This window comes from Heloderma suspectum, chromosome 1 (assembly GCF_057233095.1).
Source record: "Heloderma suspectum isolate Gila_16-S chromosome 1, 16-S_ref, whole genome shotgun sequence".
Lineage (NCBI taxonomy): Eukaryota > Metazoa > Chordata > Lepidosauria > Squamata > Helodermatidae > Heloderma > Heloderma suspectum.
Window position 1 is genome coordinate 286393272 of NC_139458.1, and position 26649 is coordinate 286419920.

Genomic DNA, 26649 nt, shown 5'->3' on the forward strand with positions numbered 1-26649 from the left:
TTTCTTTGTCTCTTTTTTTTTTTTACAGACACGTGATAGGCTACATAAAAACTTACATAGCCTATCACACCTCTGTAAAAAAAAAAGACAAGACAAGACAAGACTGCAAATGGCGGCGGCGGCAGCCGGTCGGAAGACCAGCCGCTGCCGCCACCGCAGCTGGAGCCGCCGACACCCGGAACATCCGCCCCAGGTAAGTCTCGTCCTGGGGGGGATCCGCGGGGGGGGTGGGGGGCAGGCCATTCCGCCACCGAGTTCGGGGGGCCGAATGCACTGGCATTCGGCCTCACCGAGATCCGTGGCAGAATTCTCTGACATCCCTATAAAAAAGTCAAAGTAAAAGGAGTTTCAGAAAATGCAGCTTTTCAAGAGGGAAGCAGCTGGTTGGCAGCAGATTGGTGATGACTTCATTAGTCATGAAGGAATTCAGACTGCTCTAACTTCGCAGTAGATTGGTCGTGAAGACAGCCCTCAGGGGTCACAGGGGAGCACTGACAAAGGAAGTTACTATGCTGAGCCCTCTCAAACACAGAGTTGGCCCTTGCCTGACTTCTTTATATCTTTACCTTATGAACAACCTTACCTTATATCTTTACCTTATGAACTAGGAACAAATAAACATTATGACTTGCACCTGAAAATCACAAACACAGAGAATTCAAATTGTGGGATTCCAGCCCTCCTAAAAATTCTGGCAGTTATACTAACATGGGGTAGTGCACATGCATTGATGCACAAGATCCCAGGTTCAATCCTTAGCACTTTCCGTTCCAAAGCACCTCAAACAGGGCCTTGGAGAGCCACTCCCAGACAGTACTGGACTAGGTAGTCCAAAAATTTGCCTCAATATGTGGCACCGTCATCCATTATGTCATCATATTGTAATAAAATGGGGTTGCAGTGTCTACTTCAATGCCTTTTGTAACTGCAGTTGTCAGGCCCATGAGAGTTTTGTTTTCTAATAGCTACAGATGTTGATTGCAAACCACTCCAGCTTTATTCACTTGGTATTTATTTTCATGCAGTAAAAAAAGAAAAGGCAGCATTAGGAAAACAGGTGTGCAAATAAATTTCTCATTATCTGCAGGACTTTTATTTGACTGCACAGATTAATAAACATTCGTGATCGTGAATGATCCTAGGAAGGTGGGTAACAAACAGTCTCTTATGAATATGAGAAATGTTTAATGGTAATCCTGAATGCAAGAAGACAGCAATTCTGACAAATGAAAGAAACAATTACATACAGCATAGAAATCTAATTTCTTATCAGTTACAAAAAATTTAATATTTATTAAGCATTAATCATGCACTGTGTGGCACACAAGGTAGAAACAAAGTCCAGTGAGCTTACATGCCATAGCTAGTAAGCACTGAAAACAAAAGCATGATTTGGGAATATTAGGATGTATCATGGGAAATTGGGGAGAAGCCGATAGACTGTACCAGTTAGTATTATGTATTATGCATCTTAAGGGAAGAATTAAAGAGAGAAATAATCCATTTCAAACAATAATCACATTTGTAAAAAGGATGAAATCCAAGGGGTTTTGTTTGCTCATTTGCTTTTTGCATGCCGAAAAAGAAGCTCAACTTTCAAATAAGTTCTTTGGATTTCTTATCAAATGTTTGCAGTTGCCATAGCATTAATATCGGTACCATTTCTGTTGCTATGACTAAAGCATTCCATTTTCAGTGCACTTCAGAAGTTGGGCTCAACAATCTCTTAAGGATTATCACGTCCTCAGGGTTTGACATGACGTCTCAGGATTTCAGCCTCCTTTGGGGTCTCTAGAAAGAAGAGCAAAATCTCAGAGTGAGGGATCAGAGAACACCAGGCCAGACGCTTGTCCTTGGCTTACTCTGAGTGTTTTCTATTTGCCCCAATGCCCATCCAGTCTTTTTGCTCATGCATTGAAACAATGCATGATGGAGGGGTAATGCCATGTTGACTAGCCCTGCTCTTGATGTATCACACGCCAAATAGGCCCAGGCCTGACACTTGTGCCTGCCGGGCCGTATCCATTGCTGCCCATTCACGACTGGGGCCCACCACTGCTTCTGTTCCACAAGTGGCCAGCCCCAGCAATATCCTTCCACAAGCGGTGCTCGTTTCTAGAACAGGGCATGTGGATGGTGCAATTTATGTGAGCTCTGCCAGCCTGCCCCATTCCAGGAACTAGCTTTTCTGCTCATTTCGGCTTGCCCCTGGAAGCACTCAGGGCTCCTTCACACCAAGGTTTTATCCAGTGATTGAGATTGCTCCTTCACGGAAGTTTGCAGGTTCTTCACCCCAACCCTCCAGGGCGTCTCCTGCACTAAATGCCCTTTGTTCCATTTTTAAATAAATCACAGATAATGAGCTATCAAATTACCCGTTGTGTTCCGCTTCAGTTTCCTTTATGAAAAGAGGAAAAGCAGCAAGAAGAGGAGCGAGATCAATGAAAAATAGTTCGGGATGTCTGAGAATTCTGCGACGGATCTCGGTGAGGCCGAATGCAAGTGCATTCGGCCCCCTGAAATCCATTGCGGAACGAAGCCCCCGCCTCCCCCAACCCACAAAAGTTGGGCGGCATGAAGCCCCCACCCCACGAAAATAGTGCAATACGGAGCACTTACCTGCTCCCATCGGCACCGACTTGCGAATGGCGGCCGCCCTGCGGCCACCATTCGCTTCCTCTTTCATGCCATGATAGGCTACGTAAATACATACGTAGCCTATCACGGCTAACGCAGGGGCGCCTTTTGCGTCCCTGCAGAGGCCGTGATAGGATACATAAGTATTTACGTAGCCTATCACGGCAGGCTAAAAAACAAACAAACGTGTACGCAAATGGCGGTGGCTACGGCCGCCGCCATTTGCGTTCCTTATTTTTGGCCGTCTTAGTCTACGTAAATATTTACGTATACTATTACGGCCAAAATAAATTGGAACGCAAATAGCATAGCGGGCGCTATTTGCGTTCCCCTTTATTTTCGCCGTAATAGTCTACGTAAATATTTACGTAGACTAAGACGGCCAAAAATAAGGTACGCAAATGGCGGCAGCCGTAGCCGCCGCCATTTGCGTACGCGTTTTTTTTTACCCAGAGCCCTCCGCGGCCGGAAATCCAGCTGCGGACGGCTCTGGCCTGGGCCTGGCTGGCTGCTCCGTGGAGCCGCCACGGAGCACAGCCGGCCGGTTGAGGATTCCAGGGGGGAGGAATGGAGCGCCTCCCCCCGTCGAGGATTCTGGGGGGAGGGACAGAGCGCCTCCCCCCCACCCCGAAGCAGATCCGCGAAACGGTAAGTGACTTTCGTACATCCCTAAAAATAGTGGAAGACTCAGATACGGAGAGGAGGAGGGGGAAGGGGGTGGGGGGAAAGGAAGCACATGAAAAGGGAGTAGTTGTGATTCTGCATTCAAAACGGAAGCAGAAAGCCCCATTTTAAATGCAGGATTTTAGGCTGGTGTAGAGATGCCCTCCCCTTCATGGATCATTGCCTTGTGGCGAAGGGGCTTGCATAACTCAGTGAAGCCATAAGCTATGCCGTGCAGGGCCACCCAAGACGGTCAGGTCATGGCAGAGAGTTCTGACAAAATGTGGTCCACTCGAGAAGGAAAAGGCAACCCATTCCAGTATTCTTGCCAAGAAAACCCCATGGAACGTATCACAAGGCTAAAAGAGATGATGCCGGAAGATGAGCCCCTCAGGTCGGAAGGTGTCCAATATACTACTGGGGAAGAGCAGAGGGTATTTCCAAGTAGTGCCAGAAAGAGTGAAGCGGCTGGGCTAAAGCCGAAAGGACACTCAGCTGTGGATGTGTCTGGTGGTGAAAAGAAAATCTGATGCTGTAAAGAACAATATTGTTTAGGAACCTGGAATGTAAGATCAATGAATCAAGGTAAGCTGGAAGTGGTCAAAGGCAGAGGATAAGATGGCTAGATAGCATCACTGATGCAATGAATATGGACTTGAGCACGCTCCGAGAGAGAGCGCAGGACAGGAAGGCCTGGCGTGCTATGGTCCATGGGGTCACAAAGAGTCGGACACGACTGAACGACTGAACAACAACAACAAGAGATGCCCTAAGTCTCCAATCCGTAAGCAGTGGCACAGCTTTTGGAAAGGAATTGGCAGGGCTGGCCACTCATGGGCAGTCTCCATTGGATACTGCCCTATGTTAGGGTAATTACTCACAAATTGTCGTCCCTCCCGCAAAAAAAGAGGCATGCATAACCAAAAAAAACAAAGGAGGGCATCAATTTGCATAAAATTTAGAAATAATTTTAGAAAATGAGTTTTTTTCTAATAATTTAGAAATGTAGAAATAATTATTATAATTTAAATAGAAATATAGTATACACATACAGGCGAGTACACAAGAGAGGACCTTTTCTGCAGTAGCCCCACACCTCTGGAATGAGTTGCCATCAGGAGTCTACCAGGTCCCATACCTGCAGGCTTTTAGGAAGGCCCTGAAAGCTTACTTATTTGCCTTGGCCTTGTCTTGATTATGTTTTATCGGACTGGATTGTAGCTATAATTGTGTGTTGTAGGTTTTTACTTTTGCTGGAGTTTGTTGTTCTTTAGAATGGTTGCTGTTTTTATTACCGCATCAGTTTTTATTATGTGTTACTATTGTATACCGTCTTGGGAGGGCTCCTGCCCTGAAAGGCAGCCAAGAAATATTTTAAATGAAATAAATAAATAAATAAATAAATGGAAAAGATAGGCTGCACCCCCTAAAACAGCTGGAGTGGGGGCAACATTTTTCAAATGCATATAATTACTGCAAACCTTGTGAAATAAGGTTCACTGAGACTGAAATGTGGAAAGAAACTTTATTTAACAGTGTACAACCCCTACTACAGCTGAATTCAAAATGGCTGCTGTCCTAGGTTACAATTTTCTCTGGACCTTTCATCCAGATTAGGGCCCCACACCAGTTTTTTGCCCAAAAAATCATCCCATATCTAGCTGCTATTTTCACCCAGAGGCGCTATTTGCAGTAAACAGCCTTTAGGGGGCAAAAAGCAGAGGAGGCAATTTTCAGCAGAAAACTGGCAGAGGGCCTGAATCTTGATCAGGAGCACATTTGAGATTGGGGTCCTGCAGGTGCTTTCACTCCAAAATAAAAGTGCCCAGGCTACACATACTTGTTTAAAGATGTGACTAATGTCACATGTAGTTTGGCCCCAAGTCCTAGTTCTCACACACAATAGAGATGGTAAACCTGTACCTGAAACCACAGATTGGAGGTGGTTCTTTCTAGATATATTACATTTTTTTTTAAAATCTAATGACTTGTTATTATCTATTTATTACAATTTTATCCCACTTTTCCTCCAAGAGCCTCAGGGCACTATGCATAGTTCTTCCTTCCTCTATTTTATCCGTACAAGAGCCCTGTGAGGTCATTTAGGCTGAGAAATAGTAATTGGTCTAAGGCAGCCTTCCCCAAATTGGTGCCCTCCAGAAATTTTAGAGTACAACACCCATCATCCCTGAACACTGTCCATCTGGCTGGGTTAGATGGGAATTGCAATCCAAAACATCTGGAGGGCACCACAATGGGAAGGCTGGTCTAAAGTCACCCAGTGAGCTTCACGGAGATTTGAACCTGGGTCTCCTCCACAGTCCTGGGGGGTGTTTCCACCAGTGATTTACTCCGAGCCAGCTACGTATTGAGGTCGTTAGAGATACATGACGTCGTGACCATCCAGCAGCCACCCCAGAGCTTATCAGGGAAAAAACAGATTTTCTGAGACTAATTAAAGTCCCATTCTTTCCAGTATATTTCCTGTCTGCCCCAACCTCTGCATTGACCTCGGATATGCTAGCCCTGCCGAGGGGCGTGCCTTTCACCATGACACTGGTCAAGGGGTGTTTCCTGTCCCTACACAAACCAGTTAGTACCTCCTCAGAAGCAACTCCCATTGTGGGCAATGAGGTTCTGCCCTCTGAATGCCCACATCAGCACTTACAGAGATCCCCCTCAACTGAAATGACACAGTTTAAAGCCCAATTCTGTAAGTGCAGTTAAGCTGGATCTCGATTCTCCGATTCTCCATTGTTTGGTTTATTTCCTTAGGAAGTACCTAATTCACAGCTTTATAGAGCTCCTGCGATGTACACCCTCATGGAGCCCTGCCCAGACCAAAAGCAGCTCCTACAAAAACGCGGGTGAGCCACTCCTTCCTTCTCCTTCCATTGTCATGGAAACAGGGTTTGTTTCCTGGCACTCTAACCACTACACAACACTGGATCTCTTATATAATTTTATGTTTCATAACATAAACTATAAATTCTGTAACTAACATATTTAATTACTGTGGCTAGGGCATGCCGTACATTATTTTATATTTTATTTTATTTATTATAAAATAAATAAAAATTCACAAAGCGTATTACAACTTAATTAAAAATATAAAATAAATATATTTATCTTCCAAGTTGTTTTTCTGAAATCTGTAATCGTTCCAGATGAGTTTACTGAGGGGTTTTTTTCTCCCTTTCTTCCTACTTTTGGTAATCACTTTTAGCCATTTTCATATATAAAAAAGAGAACTTCCACAACAGCTTTTCCTTCCAGAACAAAATAATGTAATGAATTAATACTGAATAAAGGTCTTGCTCAGCAACCATCTGGCCTAAAAAATTATTGCAGTGCTGCTCTATTAATGCTAAACTAACAAATCATGTGTAGCAGTTGGCATATGATTTTTTTAAAAAAGAATTCTCTAATGAACATATCAGCAGTACTATCCATTTCAGAAAACATACTGGCTTTTTTTTGGATAAAAAACACTTAAAGCTCTTACTTCTTCCCGATAGGAAAGGTAAGAAGCTACTGAGAAAGAAAGGAGGAGCCAGACGATCAGGAGATCCACATTATGTTGGCTTTCTTTCCTCTTTACAATGGAACCAGCATCATCAGAGCACTGGCTGTATTCACCTCTCTGGTCCTAACACAATGCTGCTGCTTTGTACCCAGCAATGTAAGCAGAGACTTCAGCTAAATTTAATCACCCTCAGATAAAAACCTTACTGCTTCTGGTTTGCTGGAACATTGCTCAGTTCAGTTATCAGGAAGGTATGGCAATCAAACAAACTTTGAGGATACTCTTTCAGGGCTGCTGTCCCAGTCCCTGAAAGAAGCACTTTGAAATGGATGCAGCTATCCCCAGCTGTAACATGCAGGATGTTCTGACGACTTGCAGCCAGAATACTTGAGCTGAAGTGGGCTCCTACACACAGAGCTTTTATCCTGCTATGGAGATTGCTCATGCATGGAAGTTTGCAGGTCCTTTTCATGACGTTGCTAACCTCCAGGGCACATCCAGAGGTATTTCCTGGTTATTTCGCTCCAAAAAGATCCAGAACGAATGAACCATTTTTTTAAGCCAGAATGTAATGCGATTGAAACAGCCACTAGATGGTGCTGTTTCATTGTGTTCTATGGAACCTTGAAAAGTAAAAACTTCTCCTCTCAGCAATCACATGGTGACTGTCTGGGAGCCTGCAATAATTGTGGAAAGGCTCCAAAACAGGAGGACTGCAGGGGTTTTCTTTAGTGTAACAGCAGCGAGAGAACTAGTCCCATCTCACTCTTCCCCCACCGCCCACACCACAGGTGGTGATGGTGGTAGCAGGGAAATCCAGCAAGCAAATGGTGGGGGGCAGAGTTATTCCTTCCCTCCTAGGGCACAGTGGACCCAATCCAAATCATAGCCATGCGCAGTTACACTGGAGTAAAAGAAAGCTAGCCTTCAGCTACATACTATGCAATTAGCATAACATGTCATTTGGCTCTTAGAGGTGATGCACAGAAGAATACACAACTAGTGGCTATCCTTGAACTCAGTGGGACGTACCTCTCAGTAGACAATGGACTATGGTGTAAAAGTAGTTGCTAAAAATTGTTCTTTGAAAGGTTCACTTTGACAGCATGTTTCTAATCTATCCAGCAATGTTATTTAATTAAAACACAGACACGCAGAGAAAGAAAACACATCCAACTCCCTGTCTCTTCACCTGGACACATACACTATTTAGTCTCTCTCTCTCTTTCATATCTCCAAAATGAAACCCAGAACCTTACATCGAGGAGAAGCAAACACAAAAGTCTATTGAATTATAGAGTAGCAGAAGGGGGCTTGCAAAATGTGTCACAAAATCATCAGCTGGATTTCAATCTTGTTCAAATTCACTTTAAAATTGAGGTGTTCAGACCTGAATCTCTGCCAGACACTGCGACAAAACATAGGCTGCAGGCAGCTGAAGCGTCGGGGAAGTGGGGGAGGTGAGTGCCATCAGTATAGTGGTGGGATATTCTACTGTAAGTAGTAGAGGAGGGGATGGAAATTGAAGCCAGAAGAAACATATAGAATGAGGGATGCGAGCTTACAGAATGGTGGGCAGGGCAGGCCCTGGATATTATGGAGAGCTCTGGCACGCTCACACCCCACATTAGCCATATGAAATGCAATGGAAAGGGGATGATTTTTGGCTCAGACGCCTAGTGCAGCTACAAAGACATAACTGAAATCTTATTATGAAGTTATAACGGGATTTTCCAATAGCATCAAGAAACTGCCTCAGCAAAAGATGGTAACTGATTCAACAGTATGGCCTGGAGCATAACACTCTAAGCAGCAGCACACATTCAGAATTGCATGTATTTTATGTATTATCAAGAAGTCAATGACAACAAATTTAAGCTCTCAGGAGAGAACAGACTCTGGAGCAATCTTCTGCCACTTACGAACTAGTGCTTCACACTACTAGCTGAGCTCCAGCTGAATTAATTACTTTATGAGCCATAATTTTTGTTTCAAATGTGGTGAAAAGCTAATCCTAGCACTGTTTTTATGTATGCTAAAGATGTATAACTAAGTACTCCAATGGGGAAATCCATTCCATTGAAATCAGCACAGTCTACTTTTAAGTAAAGTGCTTCAGATTAGGACACAAGAAATAGGGGACAGGAACTATTCGGAAAATATTCTGTGCAAAGCTATAGAATTCGTGTCTCAAAGTTCAGACATGGTAGCTTTGTCAAGAGCAGGTAGACTGGCTTTTGGTAAAGAATATTCCCAAGAAAGAGGCTGAGGAAGATAAAATTCTATACTGCACCATGGTAGCAAATAAATCTCCAGCCTGTCGTGTCAACACATTTTAAGGCAAAAACCATGGTAGAGTTTCCAGGTACATGCATGTGATCCTCTTATAAATATTCCAGGTGTCTGAACCACTTTTTGGATGTGTGGTTCTTACCATATGTAAGATTCTTCAGGGATCAAGAAAAAATGCAGAGTAATTAGATGAAATCCAATGTCGCATCAACAGACTTTTGCTCACACAAGACTGCTTTGCTCTCCGCCCCTCACCCCTGCAGCCTCCCCCCCCCCCAAATCTGCTTTGGAGGGTTCCCCAACCCTCCAAAGCACATTTGGGGGCATGCAGGGGCTACAGGGGGAAGGGAACATATTTTCCACCCAGAGTTTCCATTCCACTGGTGGACGGCCAGCATTGGATACAGCCCATGGTCTCTAGGCAGAGTATGGCTTTTCTTAAGGCAATTTTAGTATCAGCAAGTATATAGAGTTAGGCCTGCTGGAATCTTTCATGGCTACCTGAGTAGGCTAGAACTACTAGGCTACAACTGCTAGAAAAACATGGAGCGGACTTCTAAACATTACACCATGTTAGCAGCAAATGAATTTGGTTAACCAGAACTGAGAGTTAAGGAAGGATTTGAGCTCTTCTTAAGGCCTATTCACAAAGCCCAGCTGTGAGCTGAAGATTCTTGTGTGCTCAAGAGGCCTCATGAAACAGGCTGGAATCGCCACTTGCCATGTTACTATTCAGTCAGCTTTTCAACGTTTTCAGTCATACCTCAGTGCATGTTAGTGATTTGCAAGATTGGTCACCATTATCCTCTTGTACTGATTTCAATACCAATGCAGGGTCAGGAAACTTCTGGCCCTTCATATGTTTTGTCCTCTAGCTCCCATCATCCTGCACCATTGTCTAAGCTCCCTAGGGCTGATGCGATTTGTAGACTCCTACTGTAATGCACTCTGTGTGGGGCTGTGTGTGCCCCAGCCATGAGCTTCCAGAATTTAGAGGTGTGGAGAAAGTGATAAGTCAGATCCAGGTTTACTTACAAGGAGACTTTATTGAGTATTTACAGCGCACCAGCACACCCAGTCGTTGGATCAGACAAATGCTCTGAACCCAGAGCTGTGGTGCAAGATGGGTTTTATATCATACATGTTATTCAGGCATAGCAGTGAGGTAGAATGACAGGTGCAAGCATTAATTAGAGTTCATCTAATTAATACTATATCCCATATTATTTTTCCTTTTCTCTTCTATAAGTGAAAAGAAAATACTCCAGAGACTTCACTTTTCAGAAAGAACCAGACTGAATAACAAAGCAGGTGACATGAGAAAGTCAAATAATTTTTCTTCAGGTAAAATTGTGGGCTTTCCATGAGATACAATTGTGGGGAAAGAGGAACTCTCACAGAGGGAAACTAGAAGGGGGGGAAATAGTTCAAAGGCACTTTTGATGATTGCATGTATGGTCCCTCCAAATCAGTTTGTGGTTTTATAAGTCAAGTAATATAGGGCAAAGGTACAAGGTTAAAAAAAAATTGCTACTGGAATGCTTTCATCAGCTCAGGTGAAGAAACATAATGGAAATTATAAAAACTATTTATACATGGGTCAGACAGTCCTTGCACTTCAACATCTGGAGGAACATGCCTCAGAACTTCTAATGGAGTCTGTTGACTCCTGCAATAAATTACTTGCACGTAGCCAGGGATGCGACTCTTGCTAACAAATGGAAGCTAAGGATTTTCTGAACTGTTATTAATGGGAAAAGAATAACGGATTTTTCTTTCTTGGTGGAAAACAAAACAAGATGCCCTGGCACATCCATCTGTGTCACATTTTGATCTTGTTTACAACAAGCACAAATGTCAATGTAATTTAGATTTTTGCTAACTTGACACACAATTTCCACAAATTAAATATCGTGTAGTCTGAAGTCTAGCATGCCAATTGTTCCATCTTTCCTTAGCAAGTCAGTGGCACAGGTTTAAGAAAAAAAACAGGAAAAATGCTGTAGTGGGACCCACTGGAAGACCCTTGTGTGGTGGTGAGGTTAGGATTTTATGCATACAATATGTCTTCTCTATGCCTAAGTCTTTGCTGTACCTGAGACTAGGTGCTTTGGGCTAGAAACAATGAGCTACTCAGCATCAGGTCTGTGTTACCAGTAAGGCCAAAACACCTATGTGATGAATAGACAATTTACATTGAAGTCAATGGTGGAGGGAATATAAACCCAAAGGACTCCCTCCACCATGAACCACTTCATGGGCTGGGATTGTGGTGTGTGCCAGGGCACGCTGGCTTAGGAGTTATGTCCATGCTGATTCAGGGGTTCTTCAGCAACAGAAGGGACTTGAGTTTGGGTATCTTTTTTCTTTCCTTATGTTGTGTTTAATTTCTCTGAATAAACCAAGTCAACAGAGGAACCTTCCGGTGTGTTCATTGCCTGATCCAAATCCTTATGAATCTCTGTCTCCCTGGCAGAATAAGTGCTTTACATTTTCTTTATTGTTTGCACAATATGGTGGCGTAGGTTGCCATTACTCCCTTGTATGGGCTGGGGAACCAAGGATGAGAGAGGATGCACACCCAGTAGATGAGAGAGGACACCTAGTGACTGAAAAAGGATTTAAACCAAACCTTCTAGATCAAAGGCCACCGGACTATCCAGAGGACCATAATCAGATTATTTTCAATCATCATTTACACTGAGATGGACAAAAGGTGAAGAGCAATGACTGAGAGAGGAAACAAAATTCACCAAACTAATCTGCAAGGCCACACCTGTTTTATCTGGTTCTGCTCTCCTTCTCCAGGATCAAAGTGACTGCTTAGGTGTCAGGCCACCAGTGTCCAAAACCCCCTCTTCAATGGATGAGGCCGTGGATTCAGAAGAAGTATCGGAGTGGGAGAGGGCCCTTCCCTCAATATGAGCCCCAGACATCCCCACTTCTCCAGGAGCTCCAGCAGAAGAGGGGCCAGCACCTCTTTAGTGTGAGGAGGTCCCACTGCCATCCTCAGACCAGAATCTCCAGCAGAACTGCAGTCTCCCCTGCTCCAGAGTCAATGGCTATTGAAGCAGGCTAGGGTCCTTTATCTGGAGAGGCTTCACTCAACCGAGGCGGAGCTAGCCACCCATAGGGAGCTCTGTTTAAGGCTTGGTCTGGTTTGCTTGTTGCTTCTTATGCTACGCTTCACACAGAGTTATCCAGGTTTGCTTGGAATTTGCCTTATCAGAACTTGTCTTCCGCTTTGTCTGACTTTGTCTTATTGCAGGATGAGCAATGTCTCGGGATGGGGGGATGCGTATTGCCCCCTGCTGCCACCGCAATTGGTGCTCCTGCTGCAATGACTGCCAAACTTGCTGGGGCAGTAAAAAAAAAAAAAAGCAGCAATTTTACAAGGAATCAAGGTCGCAGGGAGCACATGCCTGGCTTGGACAGATACTCCCACTCCCAGGAGGCTTCTGGGAGCACAATTTTTCTTGCAAACAAGGGACGTGCTCCCATGCACCTTGTACCCTTGCAAAATTACTGCTTTTTTGCCACTACCAACACCACCACAGCAGCAAATGCAGCAGCGGGGCCACAAAAACAGCCAAGGGAGCCACATCAGGCCCACAGGCCATGTGTTGCCCACCCCAACCTTAGTGGAACCTGAACTCGGACTGGCTTGATTTAGGCTCTCTTCACACATGGCATTTTATCCCACTACAAACCAGTCCTTTTGATTCGGGATCCTTTCCAGGATTTAGACTGGCCCTGTATACAGGCATCTCTCATAGTGCTTCCCTCCACTCTATACTTTTTCATGGCTGGGCAGAGCTGCATGGAAAATTCAGGACGAAAGGAGGTTGCTGGTCCCTTGCCCCCTCCCTTCCACTGATCACTGGTTCCTGTAACATGATTGAAGGCTTTGCCCATCCCTCCACTCCTCTGAAGCAGGAGGGAAGTCAGAGGCCCTTCTCATGACCAGGATAGTAGGCTAATGGAACTGCCCTCTTTCTCCCCCCCCCCCACTGTTGTTGCTCTTCTCCCTTATTCTGGCTTCCCATCGACTGGCTGTCTCCCCCCCTCCGCCCCCACACTGTCGTTGACAAGTCAGAATATGCAGGAAGAGCAACGACCCTGTAAAGTGGGCTAGAAGAAGAGATAGTGGCTGGCTGGCTTCCCAGTCTTACAGATGTTTTCACAGGCATGAGTGCAAGTCCATTCAATGGTTGTATGCACATACATGCCACCCCTGTGCAGTTGTCTGCCCCACCTTCTTCCATGCCATCTTAGATGGTTGCCACTCAGAAGGCCTTGTGGCAGTGATTATGGTGGTTTGCTGTAGGTACACTATGGGAAACCACCTTAGCATTACTGCCTTATCTAAAACAACTCCACACACACACACACAAAAGAAACCATTAAAAATGACCATTCCAAGCTCTGCATGATGAATTTATTCAGGGGAGGAGAAAAGGCACTTTTAATACCCATTGAAACCCTAACTGTCAAGCCTTTCTCCTGTGTGGCTGAGAAGGGAGACTCCCCCATCCACCCTGGGAGGAAAAAAGCCCATCAAACTGGTGAGCAAAAGGGAGAAGCAGTCGGTGAAGTCAATGGTAGGGGGAGGTTCCAAGTAAATGCATTGAAGGGGATGGGAGACCTTAAGACTGCTACTCTAAGTTGACTTACATTTGACAGTCCTATGCATGCCTACTCAGAAGCAAGCCACACAGATTTCAGTTACACTTACTGCCAGGAAAGGAAAGGGTCAGGTGTATTTATGAAGCCACAGCCTGAGTTCCACTTCACAATAGGGTCAACAAGTCAGTTCAGCAAAACTCCATCTTTTAATGTAGATTTTCTTCCTGTTGCAGTTAGAACTGACAATGGCCTCTAAACAGTTTGAAGATTGTAGCAGTAAAGCACAAGGTTTATGGAGAAAGAGAAGATGTCCCTGTGCCCTTTAAAAAAACAAGTAGTACAGCCTTACAGCCAATGGGTTTACTCAGAAGTAAGAATTGCTGTGTTCAGGGGGACTTCAGAGAAGCATTTAGGATAGTTAACCACTTTACAGCTAAAGTCTGTGCATGTCTACTCAAAAGTAAGCCTTACATTTCTATACACCCTCAAAAGTAAGTTTGAGGGTGTATAGAAATGTGCACACTCATTTATATATCTAGTACAAAATATACTACTGATTGTTGCAAGGTTGTTTTTAAGCTCTATTAGTATATAACATTATAAAATTTATTAGTGATTTGTTACTATTATTATTTATCCTTTTTTAATCTCCTTCCTTTTTTAGTATTATTATTATCATTATTATGAGACTGGTTAGTAAGATTTTCGGCTGGTTAAATTGTTCAGCTTTACTATTATATGTTAACTGAAGGGCAATATATGGTTACTGGAAATGAACTGTAGCCCTGCTGCCTTGCTATAAGACTGATGGCATATGATTATGTATGCTATATTGAATTGTAATATTGCCAATGTTATAGGTATAATTTTTAAGTAGAATGGGATTTGAAGCCCGTGTGTACTGGGGTTTAAATTTAATTCTTAATAAAAAAAAGTATTTTGTTCTCCTTTTTGTTATTGCTGTGTCCTCCTCCTAAGAATATTGTACTGTTAGGAAACTGTAGCTACCGATTAGGTTGTTGGTACTGTTTATTTCATTTATAAAGACAAAAAAAAAAGTAAGCCCTACTGATACCAATGAGACTTACTGCCAGGTAAGTGTGTATAAGACTGAAGGCAAGAATGCAACCCGCCACCTACATGTACCCATTCAACGACTGCGACACTTGGAAGAAGCTAAAGTAACCCAAGGAATGGAAACGACTGGAATGCACAGCATGCTTGTACTCAAGCCTCATCCTCTTGTCTTGGACCTGCACTCTGACCCACAGTATATTCAAATGAGTCTGTGTTCCAGTGGCTGCTCCTGAATTTTGCTCTCACCCCAGATTTCCCGCAGGTTGAGAGTTTCCTGGAAGGCCAGGAGATCCCTCAGGTTGAGCAGCAGCAGCAGCTTTTGGTGCCAGGAAGCACCGATACAGTGCGCCTCCGAAGTAAACAGTGATGCACATGCAGCGGTGCCCGAAGTGGAATGGGAGAGCTGGGGAAACGGTCACTGGACGTGAAGGCAGTGACCTGCCCCCCTCCCCCGATTTGTTGTCATAACAATAGTAGTCAACACCACCTGGCAACCCCACCCCCCAGGACACGCCCACACAAAGTGGGACAAAGTGCTAAAGCAGAAATACACAGGGAGGAAAAAGTGATTTCAATAGCAAGCAGAGAAAATGCCGGGTTTTCCACGTTCTCAGATAACACAAGAAGAAGGAGGGGAAGATGCAGGACAGCAGCAGGAGAGCAGCAGCATTGTTTGAAGCACCCGCGAAAACCTGCAAGTAAAGAAGAATGATCGCACTAAAAAAACCAACATATGAAGGTGACCCCTGGCTTCGTTCCCTTGCTGTAACTGGAACTCATGCTTTGCATACACACACCTAGAACCATCTGGCTAAGACTACTGCCAGGGCAGAACATTAGGTTCACCCAAAGAGCTTAGACCCATTTGAATAGTCTATTTTTTCTCTCTGTTATCACTAACCCCTCATCCTCTGTTACCTCTGCTGCACTGCTACCACTCTGGTTGCTACACTGGTGGGGTGAATGAGCCAGACTAAAAGAAGCTGGAGTAAGAAGATGGTGGGAAGCCTCAAGGTAGCCCTATGACTGCCTGCCACTGTCATGCTGCTGGCCCAAGATTGCCCTCCAGCCAGTGCTGGTACCGAGCCAGCTGCTGCCCAATTAAACTCTACCACCACTGGGCTGTGCCAAGCCCAAACACTCCCCCTTCCTCATTACTGCTCCCCCACCATCTTACAGTAGGACAGGGGCTGGGATTGAGCAGCTAGGCCAGTTAGCCAACTTGATGCCTCATTGACAAAACATGTGGGCATGCCCTTCACGCAAACAGCTCTTTACATCATTTGGGCAATCTCAATTACGCCAGCAAAACCACCTGAAAATGAAGGGTTGATGTATCTTGTTTTATTTGATCACAGACCTGTTTATTATTACTTTTCTATCTCGCCTTTTTTTTCCTCTTGCAAGGCACCCAAGGTGGCTTACGTAGCCCTCCTCCTTTCCATTTTTTCCGCACAACAACCCTATCAGGCATATTAGGCTGAGAGTTATTGCCCAAAGTCACCTAGTGAGCTTCATGGCCTGAGTGGGGACTCGAACCCAAATCTCCCGAGTCCCAGTCCAACACTCTAACCACTACACCACACTGGTACCCTCTTGTTTTCTATTTCTTCTTTTTAAAATCTTACCATCTATCTCCCCAGGTCTCCTATCTCTGCTCTTGCCTACCATGCAAGAAAACAAATCAATCAATATGTTTTAAAAAAAAGTTAAACCAAGAAGAACGTTCAATTTACTCCAATATAAATTGCACAGTTTAGGCACAACACCATAAACTTTTCTCTCCGAAACTCCAGCTACTAAGTGGGGATAAACTTCTAACATAAAAACAGATGGAACAGCAGCCACAGCTTTCCCAATGAAATCCAGTGCTGCCTGAAATTGCCACATGATTTTTTTAAGGTACAAGTTAAAATTCATTAACATACTTGTATGCATTTAAGTTTGGGATCCAGAACCAGTGAAACATAGAATGACTTTCTCATTCTTAAAGCATGGGTTTACAATGTCAGAAACAATACTGACAATAGAGGAGTGAAATCTCCACACAACTGGGCTATTTTAAAAGAACAAACAGCAGTAACAGTGTCTTGTTTTACTTTCCACAACTTCATGGAACAGGAATTAGTAACAAGAACAGGCAGTAATGGTTAAAATCATGTTTACCTGCAAGCTTGAGAAGAACATATTATATAGAGAGAGGAGTCACATTTGTAGCATTGGATCCAGATTTCATTTCCACCAGTGGGAGCACTCAGTAAGCCAGAGATGGGCAACTTGTGGCCCTTCAAATGTTGTTGGATTGCAATTCCCATCATCCCTCAGCACTGTCTGTGCTGGCTAGGGGTGATGGGAGCTGTAGTCCAACAACATCTGAAGGGGCATGAGCTGCCTAAGCTTGCCCTAACTTGACCAACATGAAAATATGGGGAATGACACAGAAACAAAGAACGTAACGAAGAGACATCTCTTGTACAGGGTTAGCACTTCTTAAATGGACAGAAATAAAATTCATAACGTCTGAAGGATATATTTATTCTGCTTCACCATGTGTTACATGCCTCGAAAATTACCACAATAATACAAATGTGCAGTTACTAGATGATGAGTAAATGTTGTTCAGTGATGTGTATAAGAAAATTGATGGTCTTAAGAGTTTCAAAAGGAGTTATTTTAGAGGATATGCTGATGGAAGAATGAACGGTTCATCAGATGGGCCCAGGGCTATCTGTAAACATTTCATATTGGCAGGTGCCCTGATATGATATTTAATGCAAAAACCCTCCTGACTTCAGTCATATCTTGGTTTCAAGGAATGATCCAGTTGCTGGTGGAAACTAGACCACATCTCAGTTGGCAGAGTTGATCAAATGGAAGTTGATCTTTGGAATTACTACTAATTGGGATGTAGCGATATGAGTGATGACAGAAATAATAGGTAATGTTCCTCGCAAATATTTAAATGATCCAAATATTTGTAGAGACAGGAATCAGTTAACCAGCCACCGTTAGAGCGGCTGTATTATCCCCTTCATGGATCACTGCCTTGTTGTGGCGAAGGGGCTTGCGTAACTCAGTGAAGCCATAAGCTATGCTGTGCAGGGCCACCCAAGACGGACAGGTCATGGCAGAGAGTTCTGACAAAATGTGGTCCACTGGAGAAGGAAATGGCAACCCTCTCCACTGGAGAAGGAAATGGCAAGAAAACCCCATGGAACGTATCACAAGGCTAAAAGATATGATGCCGGAAGATGAGCCCCTCAGGTCGGAAGGTGTCCAATATACTACTGGGGAAGAGCAGAGGGAATTTCCAAGTAGCGCCAGAAAGAGTGAAGCACCTGGGCCAAAGCTGAAAGGACACTCAGCTGTGGATGTGTCTGGTGGTGAAAAGAAAATCCGATGCTGTAAAGAACAATATTGTTTAGGAACCTGGAATGTAAGGTCAATGAATCAAGGTAAGCTGGAGGTGGTCAAACATGAGATGGAAAGATTGAACATCGACATCTTGGGAATCAGCGAACTAAAATGGACAAGCATAGGCGAATTTAATTCAGGTGACCATCATATCTACTACTGCTGGCAAGAATCCCTTAGAAGAAATGGAGTAGCATTCATAGTCAATACAAGGGTGGGAAAAGCAGTACTGGGGTACAATCTCAAAAACGATAAAATGATCTCAGTATGAATCCAAGGCAAACCATTCAACATCACAGTAATTCAAGTCTATGCCCCAACCACGGAGGCCGAAGAAGCTGAGGTTGATCAGTTCTGTGAAGATCTACAACTAGGGATGTACGAAAGTCACTTACCTTTTCGCAGCTTGGCTTCACGGTGGGGGGGAGGCGCTTTGCTTCTCCACCCGAAGTTCAGGCGAGGGGGGGAGGCTTCCCACCTCGCCTGGCCAAAATTCAGGCCGGGGGAGAGGCTTCCCGCCTCACCCGGCCGAAATTCAGGCCAGGGGGAAGCGCCCCGTCTCCCCGGCCACAAAACAAAAAGTTAAAAAAAAAAAGACCCCGTGATAGGCTACGTGACGATTTACCTAGCCTATCATGGCTAGATTTCCAAAGTCAGCCGTGATAGGCTACGTAAATCGTCACGTAGCCTATCACGGGTGACTTTGAAAAAAAAAAAAAAAGCACGTAAGCAAATAGCGGCACCCATGGGGACCGCCATTTGCGTTCCTTATTTTGGCACGTCTAGTCTACGTAAAGATTTACGTAGACTACAGCGAAAATAAGGGCATCAAACACAACTCTCCTTTATTTATCACACACAGAATTGCAGAAAGCAACAGAAGCTCCACCCACTGCTGCTACTCCCAGCTCTACAGGAGCTGCCAAGCTTCAAAATAATAACTAACCCACAGTACCACTACCCCACCACACCCCACCCCAAGATACATAACATTCCTCCTCCCTTAGCTATTATAGTCTTCCAACCAATGAGCCGGTACCCTTTCATGGCACAGTCTCTGCACTCGACTAGTAGGTATAGCTTGCTCAGAAGACTTCCCTTCAGTAATTGCCATGGGTAAGGAAGGAGTATTGCTCTCATCACTTAGTGGTTCTGGTGCTTCAGCTGGCGGTGAGAGAAACACATCAGTTCCAGATAGATCTTCAGCAGCTACCTCTGCTGATGACAACCCACTCTGGCCAGAACGCCTTGTCAACTGGTCAACATGGCGATGCCACACTGACCCATCTGCACACTGGACCTTGTATGACACAGGTCCAGTGGCTTCAATGGTAGAGGAAGGAACCCACCTCGATCCAGCACCATAGTTCCTAGCAAACACCTGATCTTTTGGGGCAAATGAACGGAGAGTAGGAGCTGAGAAGGCAGCATCCAGAGCTTACTCCCATTGCTTTGTAAGTCTTCAGCTAATTCTGGGTGGAGACGGTCAAGGCAAGTTTTTAGACACCGCCCCATAAGTAACTCTGCAAGACTGACTCCTGTTGTTGCACAAGGAGTAACATGCTGAGCAACGAGAAACCTGGCAAGGCGTGTTGGCCAGTCTCCTCCCACAGTGCACTTCAGGGCATCTTTTGTTGTCTGCACCATCCATTCAGTTTGGCCATTTGCTCGGGGATGACGAGGTGCAATGATGACAGTCCAAATAAGGTTCTTGTCCACAAATTATTTAAATTCAGCAGATGTAAAAGCAGTCCCATTGTCTGAGACTATAGTATCGGGCAACCCATGGGTTGAAAACAAATGGCGCGGTGCTGTGATTGTTCCAGAGACTATTTGTGATGGTACTATGACTACTTCAAGTCACTTCGAGTAAGAATCTACCACAACCAAGAAGTTTTTTTCCTTGAAATGGTCTGGCAAAATCAATATGGATTCTTGACCAAGGCTTTTTGGTCACTTCCCATGGGAAGATAGGTGCCCTTGGTGGATTGTGCCTAGGGGCTTGACAAGAACTGCACTCGTTTACAGTTTTTTCAATATCTGAGTCGATACCTGGCCACCTGATATAACTTCTGGCCAATGCTTTCATGCAAACGATCCCTGTATGAGCTGCATGCAGTGTGGTCAAGATGGTTTGATGACCCTTATCTGGAATAACAATACAGTTTTCCCATAGCAGACAACCCTTATGGGCAGACATCTCACGCTGATGGTGTTTGGATGGCTTAAATTCCTCTGGCAGTTCCTCATCTGGCCATCCCGTCCATACCCAGTGCTCCATCATAAACCCCACAGACAACAAGGCGAACCCTCAACACATCTTCTTGAAAATCCCCAAAGTTGCAGTGTTAAGAAAGATTGTGCAGTTCTGCAATATAAGTGGCAATGCCCTCTCCAGGCTGCTGCATTTGTTTGTGAAATTTAAATCTCTGCACAATAACTGAAGGATTTGGTGAGAAATGTATCTTCAATAATCCTAAAATTTCATCAAATGTCTTAGTTTTGGGTGAAGCAGGAGCAGTGGGGAATCTTATTATGGCAAATGTCTGTGGCTCACAAACAGTTAAAGAGCACAGCTTGCTATTGTTCAGCATTGGCTATTTTATTTGCTTCAAGACAGAATGAAAGCCGCTCTGCTTAAGAATCCCAGGAAGCAGGTTGCCTAACATCAAACTCTTTGATAAGCCCAAAAGCAGCCATTTTGATTTTAATTATACTAACAACAACACCGGAGTTGCTCAAGTTCTTAAGTGGGCCTAGCTGACTGCTTACCAGTTAGTTGCATTCAGCGGATTCACAGTCCTTGCTTCCTGTATAGTTCTCAAGACTGCATCCTCGTCACCACAAATTCTTGCATAAGTAGAGGAAATGACTGCAGAATCAGCAGGCCTCAAACACCAGTTCTTTAATTCAGCACACACAGAAGTGGCAACTTAGCAGAAGCTGCACCCACTGCTTCTACTCCCAGCTCTACAGGAGCTGCCAAGGTTCAAAACAATAACTAAGCTGAAGTTCACTTCAGGGCAAGAACATGCCCTGTGCTTGTACCTGCCCTTTTAGCCTGAAAACTGAAACTGAATTCTAAGCTAACCTTGCCTATTCCAAGAGGGCCCAGCCATGCTTGGAGGCAATTAGGCTCCGAGGACATCATGCACTGGACCCTCTTTGTAATTAATTTGGGTTTCAGATTGGTGTCTCAATTGTAATTAATTCATAATTTCTTTTTATAGTAGAATCCTAAACATGGCTACTCAGAATTCTGGCTCATTGAAGTAGGCCAGGGCCAGCCCTACCATAAGCCAGGGTGAGGCAGTTGCCTCAGGTGGCATATGCTGAAAGGCAGCAGCATGGCATTCACAAAGAGAACTATGTGCCTGAAGGATAAGTGCCTCCTTCTTCCCTCCACCCCCACCTGCTACAGCGGCGGCGGCAAGGGACAAGGTGGTAGTTTTCCATAAGGCCAGGAAAATTTATGGAAAACAATCAGCCTCTCCCGTGCCACTGCCGCTGTAGCAATGATGCGGGGAGGACAAGAGGCTCTGCCTTCTTCCCCTCTTCTTGCTGAGGGAACTGGTGTCCGGAGGGCCGACCTGGCAACTTCTCGCCAGGCTTCAAACCCCAGCAGGATGCTCGTGCCATCACTACTAGGGATGTACGAAAGTCACTTACCTTTTCGATGAGGCAATTCGCGGTGGGGGGGAAGCACTCCGTACCTCTCCCAGAAATCCTTCTCTGGCCGGCTCCGCTCCGCAGAGATTCCACAGAGCCACCGGCCGGAGCCGCCTGCAGCTGGAAATCCGGCCGCTGGGCAACTTTCTTCCGGAAGAAAACAAAACAAAACGGCGTACGCAAATGGCGGCGGCTACGGCGGCCGCCATTTGCATTCCCTATTTTTCACCGACTTATCTTACATAAATATTTACGTAAGATAAAACGGCGAAAAATAAAGGACCACAAATACTGCCCAATACGCTAATTCCGTTCCCCTTTTTTCCACCGTTTTATCTTATGTAAATATTTACGTAAATCGGCGAAAAATAGGGAACGCAAATGGCGGCCACCGTAGCCACCGCCATTTGCGTACGCCGTTTTGTTTTTTTATTGGCTTGCCGTGATAGGCTACATAAATACTTACGTAGCCTATCACTGCAAAGACCAGGATGACAATGGTGGCCATGCCAGCCAGTCGAAAGACCAGCCACCGCCACCGCCAGACCTGCCGCCATCCGGAACATCCGCCCCAGGTAAGTCTTGTCCCGGGGAGAATCTGCGGGGGGGCGGGGGGGGCAGGCCGTTCCGCCACGGATTTCGGGGGGCCGAATGCCAGTGCATTCGGCCTCACTGAAATCCATGGTGGAATTCTCCGCCATCCCTAATCCCTACACACACACAGGGATAGAGGAAGAGAGGGACGGTGGGCGGGGAATTGGCAGAAACAGCAGGAGTTATAGGGATGTCAGAGAATTCCGCCATGGATCTCAGTGAGGCCAAATGCCAGTGCATTCGGCCCCCCGAAATCTGTGGCGGACCGAAGCCCCCGCCTCCCCACCCCACGAAAGGCACGCGAAACGGAGCACTTACCTGCTGCCGTCCACGCTGACTTGCGAATGACGGCCACGTCTGCAGCTGCCATTCACTTCCTCATCATAGCCACGATAGGCTACGTAAATAATTGCGTAGCCTATCATGGCTAATGCAGCGATGCCACTTGCGTCCCTGCAGAGGCCATGATAGGCTACGTAAGTATTTACATAGCCTATCATGGCAAGCAAAAAAAAAAAAACAGCGTACGCAAGTGGCGGCGGCTATGGCGGCAGCCATTTGCGTTCCCCTTTTTTCGCTGTTTTAGCCTACGTAAATATTTATGTAAGCTATTACAGCAAAAAAAAGGGGAACGCAAATAGCGTAGTGGGCGCCCACTACACTATTTGTGTTCCCCTTTTTTTTCGCCATAATAGCTTAGGTAAATATTTATGTAGGCTAAAACAGCGAAAAAAGGGGAATGCAAATGGTGGCCGCCATAGCCGCTGCCATTTGCATACACTGTTTTTTGTTTTGTTTTGTTTTGTTTACCTGCAGGCTGCCCAGCAGCTGGATGTCCGGCTGTGGGTGGCCCCAGCCAGCAGCTCCGCAGAATCTCCGCAGAGCGGAGCCGGCAGGATTAGGATTTCAGGGGGAGGTGTGGAGCGCCTCCCCCCCACCGCAAATCACCCCGTCGAAAAGGTAAGTGACTTTCGTACATCCCTAAGGAGTTACTGCCCTTCCAATGGGAGCCTCCTTCTTTAAGAGCAGGAAAAGAGCACAGCGCTCAAGTGTGAACCGTGCTTGCACATTCGATGAAGTACTGGAATGGGGAAACAGAGTGGGTGTGAATAATCACGTTTTAATGTGATTGCATTTAACGCAACAGTCTACCGACTTCATTGCGCTAGAGGACACAGTGTAGATCAGCCCTAAATCTTATCCTGCAGGCCTTATTTATTATTTATTTATTTAACAAAAAAATCCAGCTGAAGTCAAGAATACATTAAGACATATGAATAGTTTATTGGAAGAAAATGCAAAGACAGCTTATATATCATTGTGTATACACTGAATGCCCAATATAGTGGGAATCCTCTTCCTTGACTGGTTCTTCTAACCATTAGGGATGTCAGAGAATTCTGCGACGGATCACAGTGAGGCCAAACGCCAGTGCATTCGGCCCCCCGAAATCCTTCGTGGAATGAAGCCCTTGCCCCCCCCCAACCCACGAAAGGCGCGCGGGACGAAGTCCCCGCCACCCCCAACCCACAAAAGGTGCGCGAAACGGAGCACTTACCTGCTCCCATCCACGCTGTTTTGCGAATGGCGGCCGTCCTACAGCCGCCATTCGCTTCCTCTTCATAGCCGTGATAGGCTACATAAATACTTACGTAGCCTATCACGGCTAACGCAGGGACGCCATTTGCATCCCTATGGAGGCTGTGATAGGCTACGTAAGTATTTACGTAGCCTATCACAGCAGGGGCGGGGGAAAAACCCAGCGTACGCAAATGGTGGCGGCTACCGCCATTTGCGTACGCTGGGTTTTTTTCCCCCCTGCCATGATAGGCTACGTAAATATTTACGTAGCCTATCATGGCCAAATACAGGGACGCAAATGGCGGCAGCTACAACAGCCGCCATTTGCGTCCCTGCAGGGCTGCCCAGTGGCCAGATGTCCGGCTGCGGGCGGCCGGAGCTGGCCAGTGGCTCCATGGCTTGGCTGCGGAGCGGAGCCGGCCTGGCAGGATTCCGGGGGGGAGGACCAGATCGCCTCCCCTCCCGGTCGAGGATTCCGGGGGGAGGGATGGAGCACCTCCTCCCCCAGCGGAAACAGAACGGAACGGAAGGTAAGTGTTCCGTCCATCCCTACTAACCATTACTAGAATGTGAAAAATAATGAATTGCTCAGGCAATAAAATATGGATAGGTACAGTGAATGGCCTGGGATCAACCTATCCTGGCACATTACTGAATCTAAGCAGGTGTAGACCTTATCAACAATCTGGGACTTCTGGAAACTCCCACACCATGTAAAATCAGGAGGTATACAATAGATAAATATGCAATCACTAATGAAATATGGGAACAATTATGAAGTAGGTAGATTACTTTGATTTTCAGTATAGCCGCACCTCTCCTGCAGCGGAGGTATTCAAATATTAGAGGGAAAGAAAGTCTTCCTTTATTTCTGAAAATAAATTCAAAATTATTGCATTAAGATTTGGATTGTTTCTGTTCATTCACACCAAGAAAACTTTTTCAGAGTTTGCTAGATGTTCATGATATTGCTTACTACTGATACAGCTGAACAATGCTGCTTTATATTTTTAACGAGAAGCAAAGCAGAGGTAAACTATCATATGCAAATGTCGATTTAATTCCAGAATTCTGCATTCCAGATATCACTTATGGTACAGGAAGAAAAAAGGCTCACTCCTGCTGCCCTCCTTTGTTGGGGGGGCGGGGATCATGATGACACCTCTGAAAGATCTCTAGAGGAAAGGAGAAGAGAGATTGACAGAAATCTAATGGCTTTTACAGCCTTAGATAACAAATTTGAGAGTGTAGGTTCCTGCACAAGCATTGTATGTTATTAAACAGAATGGACAGCATTAATCAGTCTGGTACATCTTTAGAGGAAGCAGAACAAGGATGGGGAGCTGAAAAATGTATTAGGGAATAGAAGTGTATGTAGAATAATGGGAATTTCAGAATCCTGGGGGTCAAATGCTTAGATCCAAATATAATTGCTTTACAGATATAACTTAGATATAGAAAATGACGCATGATTAAACTGAAATGAAAAAGCCTTATACACTGAAATCTTCTGCAGCTCAGCTCTCAGAAGCAACAACAAAAATGCATAGCATTAGATATGAAATTGGCCGCAGATGAGTCACGCTTTAGACTGAACAGACCATTTCTATCTATAAGCAAAAGGCAGATGGTGTTTGTTCTGCTCTTGAGATATTTCAATGAGTAATTCTGCAAGGAAGTAAAAAGTGGAAAGATAATGGGTGACTGAAGTAAATTCTGGCTATGATTTCCTTTTAAAGACATTGTATACACAAAACTCTCAGACATCAAAAATCAATCTTGAGGATGTTATCCCTATAAAAATGGCCTGCTCATGTCTTCAAACCAGAATTAGCTTTAAGCAGCAGTGTTGCCAAATTTGCCCCTGTTGCTAATGGGTGAAATCTAACACTGTTCATACACCAGTAGAATAGACACCCTTGGTGGAATGCATTCCCCTCTCCCTACAGCCCCTCCCCCCATGTCCTCCTCCCAGACCAGATCTGGGGAGGGGGAGATATGGGGGTTCAGAGGAGAGTAGAGGGAGGGAAAGTCCCATCGTACAAGCAGAAGTCTGCTCAAGTGATGTTGGATGTCGCCTAATAAATATTAACTAAAAGTAGCAATATGCCTGGGTCCAAAATAGTTCTTTGCAGTGCATTCCTATACATGTCTACTCAGAAGTAAGTCCTATTAATGACACTGGGACTTATGCCATATAGAATTGCAGCCTAAGCTGTTGATAGCTTCTCTAAAAGATCTCCAGTACATGCAAGGATAATGCTGTGCATGACTGAAGAAATTACTCTTCAATGAAAGCATGCACCAGCACTGGCTTCATAAATATGTACATTTTTTAAAAAAATCCCCTCAAAACCTGCTGTTCACTTAATCTGGGCACTTTCTTAATTAATCAACAGATGTTCAGTGAATTAGTCTAACTGCTTAATCAACTCAATGCTGCAGCCCTAATCATTCCTTTTAATTTTTTATTTTTCACGTATGAAACAATAAAATGTAGTGGGATAATATTGTGATGATGTTACCAAGTATAACAAGTAAAAAAACAAAAACAAAATGAGGAGCTTTCC